The sequence below is a fragment of the Stegodyphus dumicola genome, chromosome 2, assembly GCF_044657685.1.
Source record: "Stegodyphus dumicola isolate Sdum_Otavi_A_Nest chromosome 2, ASM4465768v1".
In the NCBI taxonomy this organism is placed as follows: Eukaryota; Metazoa; Arthropoda; class Arachnida; order Araneae; family Eresidae; genus Stegodyphus; species Stegodyphus dumicola.
Genome location: NC_140769.1, coordinates 289,831,707 through 289,847,433, shown reverse-complemented (window position 1 = coordinate 289,847,433; position 15,727 = coordinate 289,831,707). Strand labels below are relative to the sequence as shown.

Sequence of the window (15,727 nt, the reverse complement as noted above, 5' to 3'; positions counted from 1 at the left end):
TTCTTTCAACATTCTGTCGCTTCACCCATGTCCAGTACTCAAATGAGTTTTCATGAAGTACGGGAAATAACTCGGCATCCGCAACGTAGTACTGTACAGTATTGACGCTTCCTTTAAAATGATAAATCAATGTACTTTTCTTTTCCACAAATACACATCTTAGCGATTCAGGAACCATTAGTCCCATGGTTCCTTCTTAGTAGTCATTTGGGTTTTCATACATGATTTATTAACTTCTAGTAAGTAGTTTAGGTTCTTCAAAATGAATCAAAAATGTATTTCATGCTTTGCCTGTTTCTCATTTGGTATTCCTAGGAAATGTATGAAATATGAATAATTTCATACATTCCCAGCTAGTTATAGGTATTATGTACAATGCCTTTTAATTTTTTTATTACTACGGAATTCATATTTCATGAATCATCTTCAAGAATTAGATATAAAAATATACAATTTTAAAAAATGTGTTTTAGTAATATAATGCACATGCGAAATTTCATGTGAACAGATGCCTATGAGGGCTGAAAGTTTACATAAGAGAATACTAAATCATTTGTTCGAACCATTTTAAATAAAACTAATAGAAAACAAAACAAAAGGTGCTATGCCATTCAATTGACTTCTCTACATAAAAACAAGCACTAATCTGCTGCAAATAACAGGAATGATTAAGCATTCAGCAATATAATTGAGATAAACATAGTGAGCAGGGTGCATGCACAATGCTTACTCACCTAACGGAGGCTAGTCTCCAGATATATTGCTCAACCCTGAATGCAACACAAGAAAGATATTAAGAATGCAGGCATAATAGAATGAATGCAAATAACACTGCTTAAGGAATGATCGAAGAATACGCAAAGAAGCACACTGCACAAAATAAATAAAAAAGTAAAATGGGACAATGCTATATCTGCCGTTCTACTAGGGAAACCCGTAGAAAAGATGAGTGTTCTTAAACGTATACTCTAATATTTCAAGTCTCGTAAACTAGCGTTAGTCCTGCATATACTCTTAATATTTTCTAGTCTCATCTTCAAGTGTTCGCTACCAAAAACCAGTTCAATATGCCAAGCAGATATAAAATGGTGCTCCGTGTAAAAGTGAACCGCACGTTTTTCAATGAACACAGTTTTCAACTCAACACGAGTGAGTACAATGAACGTGACAAGCAAATATTAAATAGGAACTCTGGAAATATGTGAATAGCACATAGGATGCACATTAATATACCCAGTTGATATTGTTCGTTTTAATGCATCAGAATAACTTCTTATATCCAAACTCTACAGTCAACATTCTCTATAAACTCACAATCACAATGCATAAAACACTGCTAAAATACTCATTCATCACAGGGTTTCTTTAATAACCCATCTTCCAGAGTAACTTATAAATTTCGCTACAATTTTTAATACTCCACGGAAAATTTTGGCTGGGCCTAGTGATAATAGAATGCTCCATCAATTGAGTCATACAACAGGAGGTACAGCAACTCAGCTGGTGGTAAGTAAGCGTACACTCTCTCTAGGGTAGAAACTTCTTCTTTTTATGGGATCAGATGAGTACCGTTCACTCGCTGAAATAAACCGGTTCTTATTTATAACTTACAACTCACTAATAATAACCTTGATGAAAAAATTTGAGAAAAAATGTAACCTTATTCGGGTACAGTATTATATTTTAATTACGCTAAAGCCCTCCAGGAATATCTGCCTAAAGAGAGTGATGCCTTCGTGGAGGATTTTCGAAGTAAAACTGGTTCGTATACATGTTACACATCAGGAAAAGCACGAAAACGTCATGCAGCCAGCCCGTTTGCCGGGATTCCAACCTACTAATGTTCAGCGACTTTACTGCTCGGCCAAGTTAGGCATAGATATTTTCAGAGAATTTCTTTGCTCCTGATTTTATTTATTGAGATGATGGTAAAGCCTTGAGGGCTATCTATCTAAGGGAAGGATGCCTTCATATAGAGGACTTTCTAAGGGAAACTGGCTCGTATACACATTTCAAATGGTGAAAGCCACGAAATGACTCATGCAGCCAATCCATTTGCGGAATTTGAACATCGTATCGAACTACCAGTGTTCAGCGACTTTATCGCTCGGCCGCTGGTGGGCTGTTTGCTCCTGAAGAGAAGAGACTTGTGTCCGATGCTAACACTGCTTAAGGAATGATCGAAGAATATGCAAAGAAGCACACTGCACAAAATAAATAAAAAAGTAAAATGGGACAATGCTATATCTGCGTTCTACTAGGGAAACCCGTAGAAAAGATGAGTGTTCTTAAACGTATACTCTAATATTTCAAGTCTCGTAAACTAGCGTTAGTCCTGCATATACTCTTAATATTTTCTAGTCTCATCTTCAAGTGTTCGCTACCAGTAACCAGTTCAATATGCCAAGCAGATATAAAATGGTGCTCCGTGTAAAAGTGAACCGCACATGTTTTTCAATGAACACAGTTTTCAACTCAACACGAGTGAGTACAATGAACGTGACAAGCAAATATTAAATAGGAACTCTGGAAATATGTGAATAGCACATAGGATGCACATTAATATACCCAGTTGATATTGTTCGTTTTAATGCATCAGAATAACTTCTTATATCCAAACTCTACAGTCAACATTCTCTATAAACTCACAATCACAATGCATAAAACACTGCTAAAATACTCATTCATCACAGGGTTTCTTTAATAACCCATCTTCCAGAGTAACTTATAAATTTCGCTACAATTTTTAATACTCCACGGAAAATTTTGGCTGGGCCTAGTGATAATAGAATGCTCCATCAATTGAGTCATACAACAGGAGGTACAGCAACTCAGCTGGTGGTAAGTAAGCGTACACTCTCTCTAGGGTAGAAACTTCTTCTTTTTATGGGATCAGATGAGTACCGTTCACTCGCTGAAATAAACCGGTTCTTATTTATAACTTACAACTCACTAATAATAACCTTGATGAAAAAATTTGAGAAAAAATGTAACCTTATTCGGGTACAGTATTATATTTTAATTACGCTAAAGCCCTCCAGGAATATCTGCCTAATGAGAGTGATGCCTTCGTGGAGGATTTTCGAAGTAAAACTGGTTCGTATACATGTTACACATCAGGAAAAGCACGAAAACGTCATGCAGCCAGCCCGTTTGCCGGGATTCCAACCTACTAATGTTCAGCGACTTTACTGCTCGGCCAAGTTAGGCATAGATATTTTCAGAGAATTTCTTTGCTCCTGATTTTATTTATTGAGATGATGGTAAAGCCTTGAGGGCTATCTATCTAAGGGAAGGATGCCTTCATATAGAGGACTTTCTAAGGGAAACTGGCTCGTATACACATTTCAAATGGTAAAGCCACGAAATGACTCATGCAGCCAATCCATTTGCGGAATTTGAACATCGTATCGAACTACCAGTGTTCAGCGACTTTATCGCTCGGCCGCTGGTGGGCTGTTTGCTCCTGAAGAGAAGAGACTTGTGTCCGATGCTAACACTGCTTAAGGAATGATCGAAGAATATGCAAAGAAGCACACTGCACAAAATAAATAAAAAAGTAAAATGGGACAATGCTATATCTGCCGTTCTACTAGGGAAACCCGTAGAAAAGATGAGTGTTCTTAAACGTATACTCTAATATTTCAAGTCTCGTAAACTAGCGTTAGTCCTGCATATACTCTTAATATTTTCTAGTCTCATCTTCAAGTGTTCGCTACCAGTAACCAGTTCAATATGCCAAGCAGATATAAAATGGTGCTCCGTGTAAAAGTGAACCGCACATGTTTTTCAATGAACACAGTTTTCAACTCAACACGAGTGAGTACAATGAACGTGACAAGCAAATATTAAATAGGAACTCTGGAAATATGTGAATAGCACATAGGATGCACATTAATATACCCAGTTGATATTGTTCGTTTTAATGCATCAGAATAACTTCTTATATCCAAACTCTACAGTCAACATTCTCTATAAACTCACAATCACAATGCATAAAACACTACTAAAATACTCATTCATCACAGGGTTTCTTTAATAACCCATCTTCCAGAGTAACTTATAAATTTCGCTACAATTTTTAATACTCCACGGAAAATTTTGGCTGGGCCTAGTGATAATAGAATGCTCCATCAATTGAGTCATACAACAGGAGGTACAGCAACTCAGCTGGTGGTAAGTAAGTAAGCGTACACTCTCTCTAGGGTAGAAACTTCTTCTTTTTATGGGATCAGATGAGTACCGTTCACTCGCTGAAATAAACCGGTTCTTATTTATAACTTACAACTCACTAATAATAACCTTGATGAAAAAATTTGAGAAAAAATGTAACCTTATTCGGGTACAGTATTATATTTTAATTACGCTAAAGCCCTCCAGGAATATCTGCCTAAAGAGAGTGATGCCTTCGTGGAGGATTTTCGAAGTAAAACTGGTTCGTATACATGTTACACATCAGGAAAAGCACGAAAACGTCATGCAGCCAGCCCGTTTGCCGGGATTCCAACCTACTAATGTTCAGCGACTTTACTGCTCGGCCAAGTTAGGCATAGATATTTTCAGAGAATTTCTTTGCTCCTGATTTTATTTATTGAGATGATGGTAAAGCCTTGAGGGCTATCTATCTAAGGGAAGGATGCCTTCATATAGAGGACTTTCTAAGGGAAACTGGCTCGTATACACATTTCAAATGGTGAAAGCCACGAAATGACTCATGCAGCCAATCCATTTGCGGAATTTGAACATCGTATCGAACTACCAGTGTTCAGCGACTTTATCGCTCGGCCGCTGGTGGGCTGTTTGCTCCTGAAGAGAAGAGACTTGTGTCCGATGCTAACACTGCTTAAGGAATGATCGAAGAATATGCAAAGAAGCACACTGCACAAAATAAATAAAAAAGTAAAATGGGACAATGCTATATCTGCCGTTCTACTAGGGAAACCCGTAGAAAAGATGAGTGTTCTTAAACGTATACTCTAATATTTCAAGTCTCGTAAACTAGCGTTAGTCCTGCATATACTCTTAATATTTTCTAGTCTCATCTTCAAGTGTTCGCTACCAGTAACCAGTTCAATATGCCAAGCAGATATAAAATGGTGCTCCGTGTAAAAGTGAACCGCACATGTTTTTCAATGAACACAGTTTTCAACTCAACACGAGTGAGTACAATTAACGTGACAAGCAAATATTAAATAGGAACTCTGGAAATATGTGAATAGCACATAGGATGCACATTAATATACCCAGTTGATATTGTTCGTTTTAATGCATCAGAATAACTTCTTATATCCAAACTCTACAGTCAACATTCTCTATAAACTCACAATCACAATGCATAAAACACTGCTAAAATACTCATTCAGCACAGGGTTTCTTTAATAACCCATCTTCCAGAGTAACTTATAAATTTCGCTACAATTTTTAATACTCCACGGAAAATTTTGGCTGGGCCTAGTGATAATAGAATGCTCCATCAATTGAGTCATACAACAGGAGGTACAGCAACTGAGCTGGTGGTAAGTAAGTAAGCGTACACTCTCTCTAGGGTAGAAATTTCTTCTTTTTATGGGATCAGATGAGTACCGGTCACTCGCTGAAATAAACCGGTTCTTATTTATAACTTACAACTCACTAATAATAACCTTGATGAAAAAATTCGAGAAAAAATGTAACTTTATTCGGGTACAGTATTATATTTTAATTACGCTAAAGCCCTCCAGGAATATCTGCCTAAAGAGAGTGATGCCTTCGTGGAGGATTTTCGAAGTAAAACTGGTTCGTATACATGTTACACATCAGGAAAAGCACGAAAACGTCATGCAGCCAGCCCGTTTGCCGGGATTCCAACCTACTAATGTTCAGCGACTTTACTGCTCGGCCAAGTTAGGCATAGATATTTTCAGAGAATTTCTTTGCTCCTGATTTTATTTATTGAGATGATGGTAAAGCCTTGAGGGCTATCTATCTAAGGGAAGGATGCCTTCATATAGAGGACTTTCTAAGGGAAACTGGCTCGTATACACATTTCAAATGGTGAAAGCCACGAAATGACTCATGCAGCCAATCCATTTGCGGAATTTGAACATCGTATCGAACTACCAGTGTTCAGCGACTTTATCGCTCGGCCGCTGGTGGGCTGTTTGCTCCTGAAGAGAAGAGACTTGTGTCCGATGCTTTCAAAATCAACAGAGTTATTGAAAATCTACATCAAACTAAGGCTGAGTTTGCACCTAATATGTATAACTGAAATTTCAAATTAAAATTACAAACCACGATGTTTGGCGACATTTTGTTGTTTGGCAATTTTTATAATGCCTTTTAAATTGTTTTGGCAGCTTTATTTTTTGTTTGAGGAATTTATTTCAGTTTAAAAAATTATCCTACAATTATCTAATTATTATAATTCATATTAATATAATTATTGATCATAATAGTGATGTATTTACAGCAATGAAAATATTACTCATCTTAATTTTTGCTCAAACTCAGTCTTGAGAATTTTAGATTAAATACTGGAAAATTGCCGCGAATTCGCAAACAGATGTTTTGAACAGATACAATCGAAATTTATTAATATTTTAAATCTGTGCGTTAGCCATTTTTTTGTATGGTTGGAAAGTGCTTTCAAGCATCAAAATTCTAAGTAATAACTTCCATTATTGAGATTTTCAAGGAAGCGAGCAGAATACAGTCACTTGAAAAAAAAAAAAAAGACTTATGCGAGATTATCGCTTAAAATGCACAAAATGGTTTTTACAATCAATGTCATTTGAGGCTGCAGTTTTATTAATTAAAATAAAAATACTAAATTTCAATTTCCTTTTTCTGAATTTTTCATATTTTTAGCAAAAAAAGATGCAAAATCTTACTGCGGTATGCTTCGGCTGAAATTTTTAAGAGTCTGCATGAGATTATTCTCTCTTTATAGATGCACATAATCATTTTTACAATCAATGTTATTGCGATGTTGAGATTTTCTGTATTTAAACAAAAATGTTAGTTTTCAGCTTTCAATTACTGATTCAGATTTTTACAGCAACAAATGAAAACTTTTATTGCAGTGGCTTTCCATAATCCAAGCAGAATAAAGCTGCTTAAAAATGAGAGACCCACGTGAAATTATCGCTCGAAATGCTAAAAATCATTTTTCTAATCAATGCCACCCTCACGTTGAAGTTGTACTAAATTTAAATAAAAAAGTTATATTTCAAATTTAAAACACTTCGATTTCTAAATTTTAAACATTTCTATTGCTTAGAAATGCAAAAATTAAATGTGTAAAATAAAAGATACATATAAAAATATTTCAGTAGTTTTAATCGCATCACAAATACCTTTTCTGCCCCCCCCCCCACTTTTACGGTCGGGAAGAAATCAAAGTGAAATTATGTTTACAAATTATGTTTCAGTGACTTGTTTTATTTTCCCATGTCTTATTTCCTATAGCAGGTAACAATCAAATCCTAAAAAGACTTACAGATATGATAGGACATAACACTGTTCTCTCTACCAAGAATCCATTCCTTGTTCCTATCTATAGGCTTGCTGGTGGGAGCGAAGACGATGATCAGATAACGTTGCAATAAACTCCTGCACAATTCATCCCGGTTGACCATTTCATGGAACTGAAATGAAATGAAGAGCAATTTCTTAGATCATTTGAAAAAGTAAAAGCCGGAGAACGTGTCACATCTCCTTTAAACGAAATGATTTGAATAGTCACAAATGCAGATTCTCTTTTGAAACGAATCAAATTATAGAATTTTTTTTTTTTTACTTCCAACCGCAGCGTACAAACAGAACAAAACAAAACAGAATGCACACAAAACAAACAGGATATTGTACAAACAATGCAATAGAATGCAGTATTGTGCAAACAGAACTCAGTGAACATATAATGTTAAAAGCCAATATCTCATCATTTGCCCTCCTAGTGCTCCAGTAACTTTGTTGTTGTTACTTATGCTCACTTGTCTGACTGTAAAATCAGCCCAAACCCACAAAATTCCTCTTGGCAAGGAGTGCAAGATACGCCTGTCGTTGGCAACAGCATTGAGCACCTTACAGGTGACGGTGCTATTTAGCTCAGTTCCACCCCCCATTTTGATGGAGAGCACCCCGGGGGGTCTCCATTCCTCTTCCCTTCCACCAAACCGCTTGTCGCATATTTAAAAAGCAGCCATGCGTTTACAAACATCTATACATCTTTTCATTTCGTCCTGACCTGCTTTCATCTCATTTTTAAGAGATTTCATCTCTTCCTTAATGGATTCCTGGCCCAATTTCATTTCTCCTTTGAGGGATTCCTGGCCCAATTTCATTTCTTCTTTAAAAGATGTTTGGCCAGCTTCCATCTTTTCTTCAGTAATGAGCTGTCTCAATTGTTCTTCCATCCCTCTTGTTATTGGCATTCAAATCCCACTTCTGACACCAAAAATTGTTGCGTGCGTACGGGCTCGTTATGAAATGAATGCACAAGTCCGATGAAAAATGAACAAAAATTTATTATTATCACAACAAAAATGCTTAAATTTTCTCAAATTATCATGCAGTATTACAATATCTCACAGTAGTTATCTTTTAACTACTCAAATATCCAATAGAACGTAATTCAAAACAGCTAAAGAACGCTAATCCGCGAATTCGCTACAATCAACAAGAGCAGTTTTCTAAACAACAACAAACTAAGCAAGCAACTACTACGAACTGAGATGTTTTCCTCCTTTTATAAGATTTTAAAATCACGCGCTAGAATTTTCCAGTACTTTCTCGAAATCAAAAAGAGATATTTATTTATTAAATGCACATGCTCTTGTATTTTTAATTTTCAGGCATAGCCTTTTCTTAATATTCGTCATGCGCTGCACTGCACGGGGAATAAAACAATTTAATTTATAATTCTACTAACATTAGCTATTTCTATACCAAATCCGTAACAATATGTAATATGTTGTACTTTAAATGCGACATGGTGTATGAACCAAAGTATTATTGTATGGCAATGTACTATCTGCCAAGCCTCTTGTATGGCACTGTATTTCAATCAGCGACTGGTGTTAAGGCCTCTCACCCTTTCCCATACCATCTTGGATGCTCTGGACAAGGGGAATGCTAATTAATTGTAGATGTGCGGTGCTTGTCACCTCAGAGGCTCCATGCAGCACCGGGCACATTACGATAGGGGTCCTGTCCATTTTTCATTTGAGCCACAGCTGGGCAGTTTGGGTTAGTAAAAATACCAGAACAATAGAAGTGGCATGCCCAGTGCTTAAATTGTGGCGGAGCCCAGCTCCGGTGCTTCTAAATTTTTAAGATAAATTACAATTGTAGCCAGAACACACCGGAGCCCTAAATAAGATGAGCTCCAGTACTACTTTTATAAAACTAAACCACAATTTCAAGGACAAAAATTAGAATTCCTAACGTTTTAGTTTAACAATAAGCAGATCTTGCAATACTCTATTTCCCTAGAAATACGAGCTCATGAGAACATGAGACGTTCAAGTAAAGTCCTCTCACTCACAACTCACATGTGGAAACCTTTCCGTTTAAGAAGGGCAATAAATTTGGGGGAGTTTGTTTAGGAACGCGTACATTTCTCGCCATGCCATCTTATCTAGTGCATTCTTATCGATGCTTACAGCTAGTTACCCTTCCAGGAAAGAAAATTTGTGTTCTTAAATGTGCATTAAGTGACAGCGAGTACAGTAAGGGGAAATACTGAGATAAACTGCTCAAGCACATCCTACACATCGTCTTCTCAGAGTATCCACTAATGTAACCAAATACGGAGGTGCAAAAAGCGTAACCAGCAACTTCGCATTCATTCTTAACAGATTCAGACTCATTTTACCCCTGACATACATCGCTTGATGGCTATAATTGTTGGCTTTAGTTTTTCCTTATGCAAATTTTGATCGGAGTTCAATCGGTGGTAAGCTAACGTGGTTGCCGCTGATTGGCCGAGTATTATATGTACGCCGGTATTGGCGAATGAGTTATAATGAGTTAGCATAATGCTAGTTTTCTTTCACTCAAATGATTTTAAATGTAAAGGCTACAGTACTAACTTATTTTATTTTAATTTATGGAATAAAGCATGAATTTTATTTAGATTAGTCTTAGCTTTATTTAAGGGAAGCAAAATATGATTTGCATTTATCTCCACTGCCATAAGGGTTATGGGCCCAGAGCCAACAGCTAACCTGTTACCCAGTTCAACTCAGCATTGAATGAATGTAGATGAAGAGGGCCGTTATCCATGAAAAGAAGCTGACCTGTCTTAGAAGTTTGTTCAAGTCGTTGTGCTCACGCTTAATTGAAGATGTCATTACTACCTAAAAGTTTTGAGCTGCTAAACCATGACAACTGGGATCGATGGAAAGTCGATATTAAAATGCTGGTACTGGATAGAAATTGTTGGATCTTCATAGAGGATGAAGAAGAAGAATTAGATAAAAGTACAACAAGACGTGAAAAGCAGGAATTCACACTGAGAGAGAACAGAGCCTCCACTACATTATATTATGGAATTAAAACTGAGTTCAGGCCGCTGATACAAGAATGCTCAAGTGGTAAAGAAGCATGGGAAGTTCTACAGAAGCAATTCGAACTCAAAACAAAAAGAAAGGATAATTCAGTTACTGGATGAATTTTTTAGCATTAGATATACCCCAAATGAAGAAATAGGATTATTCATCGCGAGGATAAAAATGACTGCAAAGTTGGCTGAAGCTGCACACAACTTGCCAGATCTTTTTAAAGGATTTCAGGCAATAAGGAGATTACCCAAGGAATACGCCGGCATTGTACAGTTGATCTAAGGTGGAAGGACGAAGATTTTACGCTGGAAAGAATTGCTGAAGAACTGGTAAGGGAAGAAAGCCGACTTATGGTAAATGCTGATTTAGAAGACAGCAAGGTAAGCGTGTTCAATACTATTAGTTCAAATGCAGGGAAAGATACGCAGGGAAATGGGGAACAAATTCAGAGAAATGGGGAATATGAGAATAGGACCTTGTTTCATTGTCATAAATTTGGACACTTAATCGCTCAATGTGAAGAAAATGTAAGTAAAAATCAGAAATTTAAAATAGACGATAATAATGGACAGTTTAAAGATAAAGAATTAATGTTAGTAGAAAATTATGTAACAACTACAGATAAAGGAGGTAACGCAGGTAAATTTAATTGGGTCGTAGATACTGCAGCTACAACTCATTTCTGTAATAATAGAAATTTAATGACAAATTTTGAAGAAATAGATGATATACGTATGTCTTTAGCTGTAGGAAATTCTGAAAGTAAAGTACAAGGAAAGGGTACCGTCAAATTTGCAGTAAAAGTAGGCAATCGAATAAATTGGATTGAGTTAGATAATGTGTTATATAATCCAAATCTAAAAAGAAATTTACTATCGGGAGCAAGGTTAGAAAAGGCAGGTGTTCATTTTGTGATTTCAAAAGGGAAGATGTGGATATATTTTAATAATTGGGATAGATTATGCTACGCTAAACGATATGACGGACTTTATCACGTAAAACCATTTAGATATGCAACAGATAAAAAGGAAGCTGGTTACGGTACAGAAATTGGAAAGTTAAATAAAGTAGACAATACGATGCTATGGCTTCGGAGATTTAGCCACGTAAATTTTGATTATGTTAAGAATACTAGTAAGAATCAAAGCGTGAAATGGTTACCAGAAATTGAAAAACCAATGGAGAGGTGTGAACCGTGTATTATTGCTAAATCTAGTAGAATAACTTTTAAAACTGTTCCGAAGAGATCAAATAAACCATTGCAGTCGGTTTATTTAGACGTTTGTGGCCCACTCCCAGTTTCATCTAACGGTGGGAGTAAATATTTCCTCACTATTGTGGATGACTATAGTAGATTAGTAACAGTGTATTGTATGAAAAAAAATTAATCATTCTACAACTTTAAGAATTATCATAGGCAAATGGAAAGACTGACGAATAGGAAATTAATAAGTATACGCACCGATAACGGTGAGGAATTCTGCAACAGGCAATTCGAAGGGTACTTAGCCGAAAATGGAATTAGTGTTGAACGCACAAACGCGTACAGCCCAGAAGAGAACAGTGTGTGTGAACATTTTAACCGAACGGCATTAGATGCAGTTAAAGATATGCTTAATGATGGTAAAATGGGAAAAGAATGGTGGGCAGAAGCTCTTGGCTGTTTCATACATACATGGAACAGAGTATGTCATAAAAGCAACCGAACCCCTTATGAAATGTTTCTAAATAGAAAACCCAATGTTGTTTATTTTAAAATATTTGGTAGTTGGCATGCGAAAACAGATTAGAAATTACAAATGAGAAAATAAATTACAAATGAGGTGCAAAGAAGAAATCATGGTAGGATATGTGAAGGAAACTATGGGTTATAGGATATGGCTACCAGAAGAACGCAGATTAATAGAAACCTGTAATGTGAAGTTCGTTGAAAAATTGAATTTGATGATACTTTGATTTCTGTTCCAGGATGCCATTTGCTTCCTGGAACAGAAATCAGACAAAAACTGGGATCGATGGAAAGTCGATATTAAAATGCTGGTACTGGATAGAAATTGTTGGATCTTCATAGAGGACGAAGAAGAAGAATTAGATAAAAGTACAACAAGACATGAAAAGCAGGAATTCACATTGAGAGAGAACAGAGCCTTCACTACATTATATTATGGAATTAAAACTGAGTTCAGGCTGCTGATACAAGAATGCTCAAGTGGTAAAGAAGCATGGGAAGTTCTACAGAAGCAATTCAAACTCAAAACAAAAAGCAAGGATAATTCAGTTACTGGATGAATTTTTTAGCATTAGATATACCCCAGACAAAAACTAAGTTTAAAAGACTAGAGGAACCTGAGCTATTAGCAGAATCAGATGAAGAACAGGAAACTTCTAGAGAAGAAATAAAGTTCTCAGATGATAAATTTACCCCGAAAGAAGAATCAGACTTAAACTGGCAAAGAAAAGCAGTTAAAAGGCCAGACGGAAGATGTACAGACATATATTATTATGTAGAGGGAACAGACACCCGTTTTAGATCCTATAATGATATTGAAATGTATTGTGAGGCAAGAAATATTAAATTTGAAAAAGATAAGTTTGGTTTTATTGGAAAAAAACGAATACTCGGGTTAATTTATTATTTATTAATTTTGTAGAAAAGGAGACTAGCTCCGTGTCTGAAGAGGCAAATTCCGTAGAAATTGTTATATCACAAAATTTTAAAGAAGCACGAAAATCAGTAAATGCCGAAGAATGGGATAAGGCAATGAAAGAAGAAATTGACACAATGAAGAAAAGAAAGGTTTGGGAATTAGTCGAAAAGCCAGAAAATAAAACTATGCTAGGAAACAAATTGTTCTATATGCTAAAAAGAAATGAAAAGAATCAAGTGGTTAGATACAAAGCACAGGGATTCAGGCAGAAAAGAGGTGAAGATTTTCATGACGTTTACAGTCCTGTAGTAAATTTTTCAATCATAAGAATATTTTTCACTATACTGGTATGTTTATATATGGATGGACTAATTGTCAGTTAAATGTAAAGAATGCATATTTATATGCAAACCTAAATGAAAATTATATATGACCTAACCAAAGGGATTTATTGAAGAGGAAAATAAAGTGTGTTTATTACACAAGGCCATTTACGGTCTACATCAAAGCGGCCATGAATGGTTTTGTGAATTTGAAAGTACTTTAGAAAATCTACATTTTAAGAAAATACAATGGTGTAATTGTGTTTATAAAAGTTCAGATGTAACTCTCTTGTTATATGTAGATGATATTGTGATTTTTAGTACAGATCAATATGGTATAAAGTAATTTCACAGCTGAGTAAGTTTTTTGATCTTAAAGTATTAGGCAAAGCTGAAATGTTACTTAGAATTGAATTCTTAGAGAACGAGAATGAGGTTTTTATATATCAGCAAAAATATATAGAAGAAACTTTTGAAAAATTTAAACATTTTCTGATACCAATAACTTCACTTCCCATAGATAAAGGCATTATTCTTACCAAATTAGATTGTCCATCTACAAGTGCAGAAATTGCGGAAATGCATACATTACCCTTTAGAAATCTGTTGGGATGTTTAGTTCTTGTAGCTAACAGGACAAGGCCTGATATTACATATGCAGTGAATATCTTATCACAGTTTCAGGAGAATCCTGGAATTAGGCATTGGGAAGCATTGTTGAAATTGCTTGGTTATCTCAATAGTACTAAATTATATAAATTAAACTTATCGAAGATTAAACATCTAAATTTATATTGTTATTCAGATGCTGATTATACAAGTAATAGGAATGACAACTTGTCATTCCTATTATATTTATATTATATTTAGATGGAGTACTGGTAATCTGGAAAACTGTTAAACAAAAAAGTGTAAGTTTATCAACCATGGAAGCGGGGTATATCGCCTTATCTAAAGCAGCGAAGGAATTAATGTGGACAAAAAATGTCTTACAAGATGAAATTTTAAAGTTTAATTTAAGAGAATATAAACTATTTTGTGATAACAAGTCTGCCATTGATTTTTCTAGATCGCCAATAGAAAATCGCCAAACTAAGCAGAGAGACATAAAATATCACTTTATTAGAAGACTAGTAAATGATGGAGTGTTTGACCTTGAATTTATCACCAGTAAATTAAATACTGCGGACTTATTTACAAAAGCGGCGACTGCTGTTAATTTAAGGAAGTTTTGTTTAGATGTTTTCAGTGTTTAAAGACAATAAGTGCTTTCGTATAATAGAATTGAACTATGAACTTCTGTAATTCTGTGTAAGTTTTGTTTTTCTATTTGCATGAGGAAAACAGGGCCGTTTGTTGGCTTTAATTTTTCCTTATGCAAATTTTGATCGGAGGTCAATCAGTGGTAAGCTAACATGGTTGCTGCTGATTGGCCAATGACGTCAAGATCTGCGGGTTGGTCGAGTATTATATGTACGTCGGTATCAGCGAATGTGTGTTTTTATGAGTTAGCATAATGCTAGTTTTCTTTCACTCAAATGATTTTAAATGTAAAGGCTACAGTGTTAGCTTATTTTAATTTACGGAATAAAGCATGAATTTTATTTAGATTAGTCTTAGCTTTAAGGGAAGCAAAATATGCTTTGCATTTATCGCCACTGCCAACACTACATATATATAAAGAAGAATGTTTGTGTATTTGTTCGCAATTAACTCAGCTACTACTATAGCTATCGTCACTAAGCTTTCTACAGTTCTTTTTTGGGTCCTGAGAAAGGTCGACATCCACTGCCTCCCCAAAAATAGCTAAAATCTGAGATATTAATTAATTCTGAAAACTCTAATTTTCGACCTCATTTTTTCGAGTAGGAACAATCTCGCACGTTGGAGATAAAAATCTGCTTTCTTTCGAGAAGTGTTGTCACTGCTTGCTTTCAAATGGTAGAGTTTGTTAAAAAAAAATTTGTAAGTTTTACGATGAAATAAAAATAGCTTTGCTCAACATTAAATACATTTGCTAGCTTTCAAATCGCAGTTTGTTAGTCAAAAATGTGTAAGCGTTACAATATATATATATAAAGAAGAATGTCTGTGTGTGTGTGTGTTTGTTTGTTCGCATTATTGACTTCTAATAAATTATGATAAACTTTTTGTCACATTTAATGGACTGAAATTGAATATAGGTGACATATTGGACGGAACTTGAGCTTTTACG

At 35.4% G+C, this 15,727-nt stretch overlaps 1 protein-coding gene and 1 long non-coding RNA gene across 10 annotated transcripts in view; one reads left to right on the top strand and one right to left on the bottom strand.

Moving 5' to 3' along the window:
* LOC146999028 (inositol polyphosphate-5-phosphatase A-like) overlaps positions 1–15,727 on the top strand; it is a 206,397-nt gene that overhangs the window by 53,040 nt on the left and 137,630 nt on the right. The gene's annotated exons all lie outside the window — the stretch shown is intronic.
* LOC146999029 (uncharacterized) overlaps positions 1–15,727 on the bottom strand; it is a 51,157-nt gene that overhangs the window by 3,295 nt on the left and 32,135 nt on the right. For 5 of the 9 annotated variants that reach the window (XR_015039925.1, XR_015039924.1, XR_015039930.1 and 2 more), the window contains one exon: positions 7,478–7,625. The exons of 1 other annotated variant lie outside the window; for it this stretch is intronic. This is a non-coding gene — a long non-coding RNA (uncharacterized LOC146999029). Of the gene's footprint in view, positions 1–7,477; positions 7,626–14,104; positions 14,204–15,727 lie in introns of all 9 variants that reach the window. 3 more of the 9 variants (XR_015039923.1, XR_015039929.1, XR_015039927.1) reach the window with 2 other exon arrangements.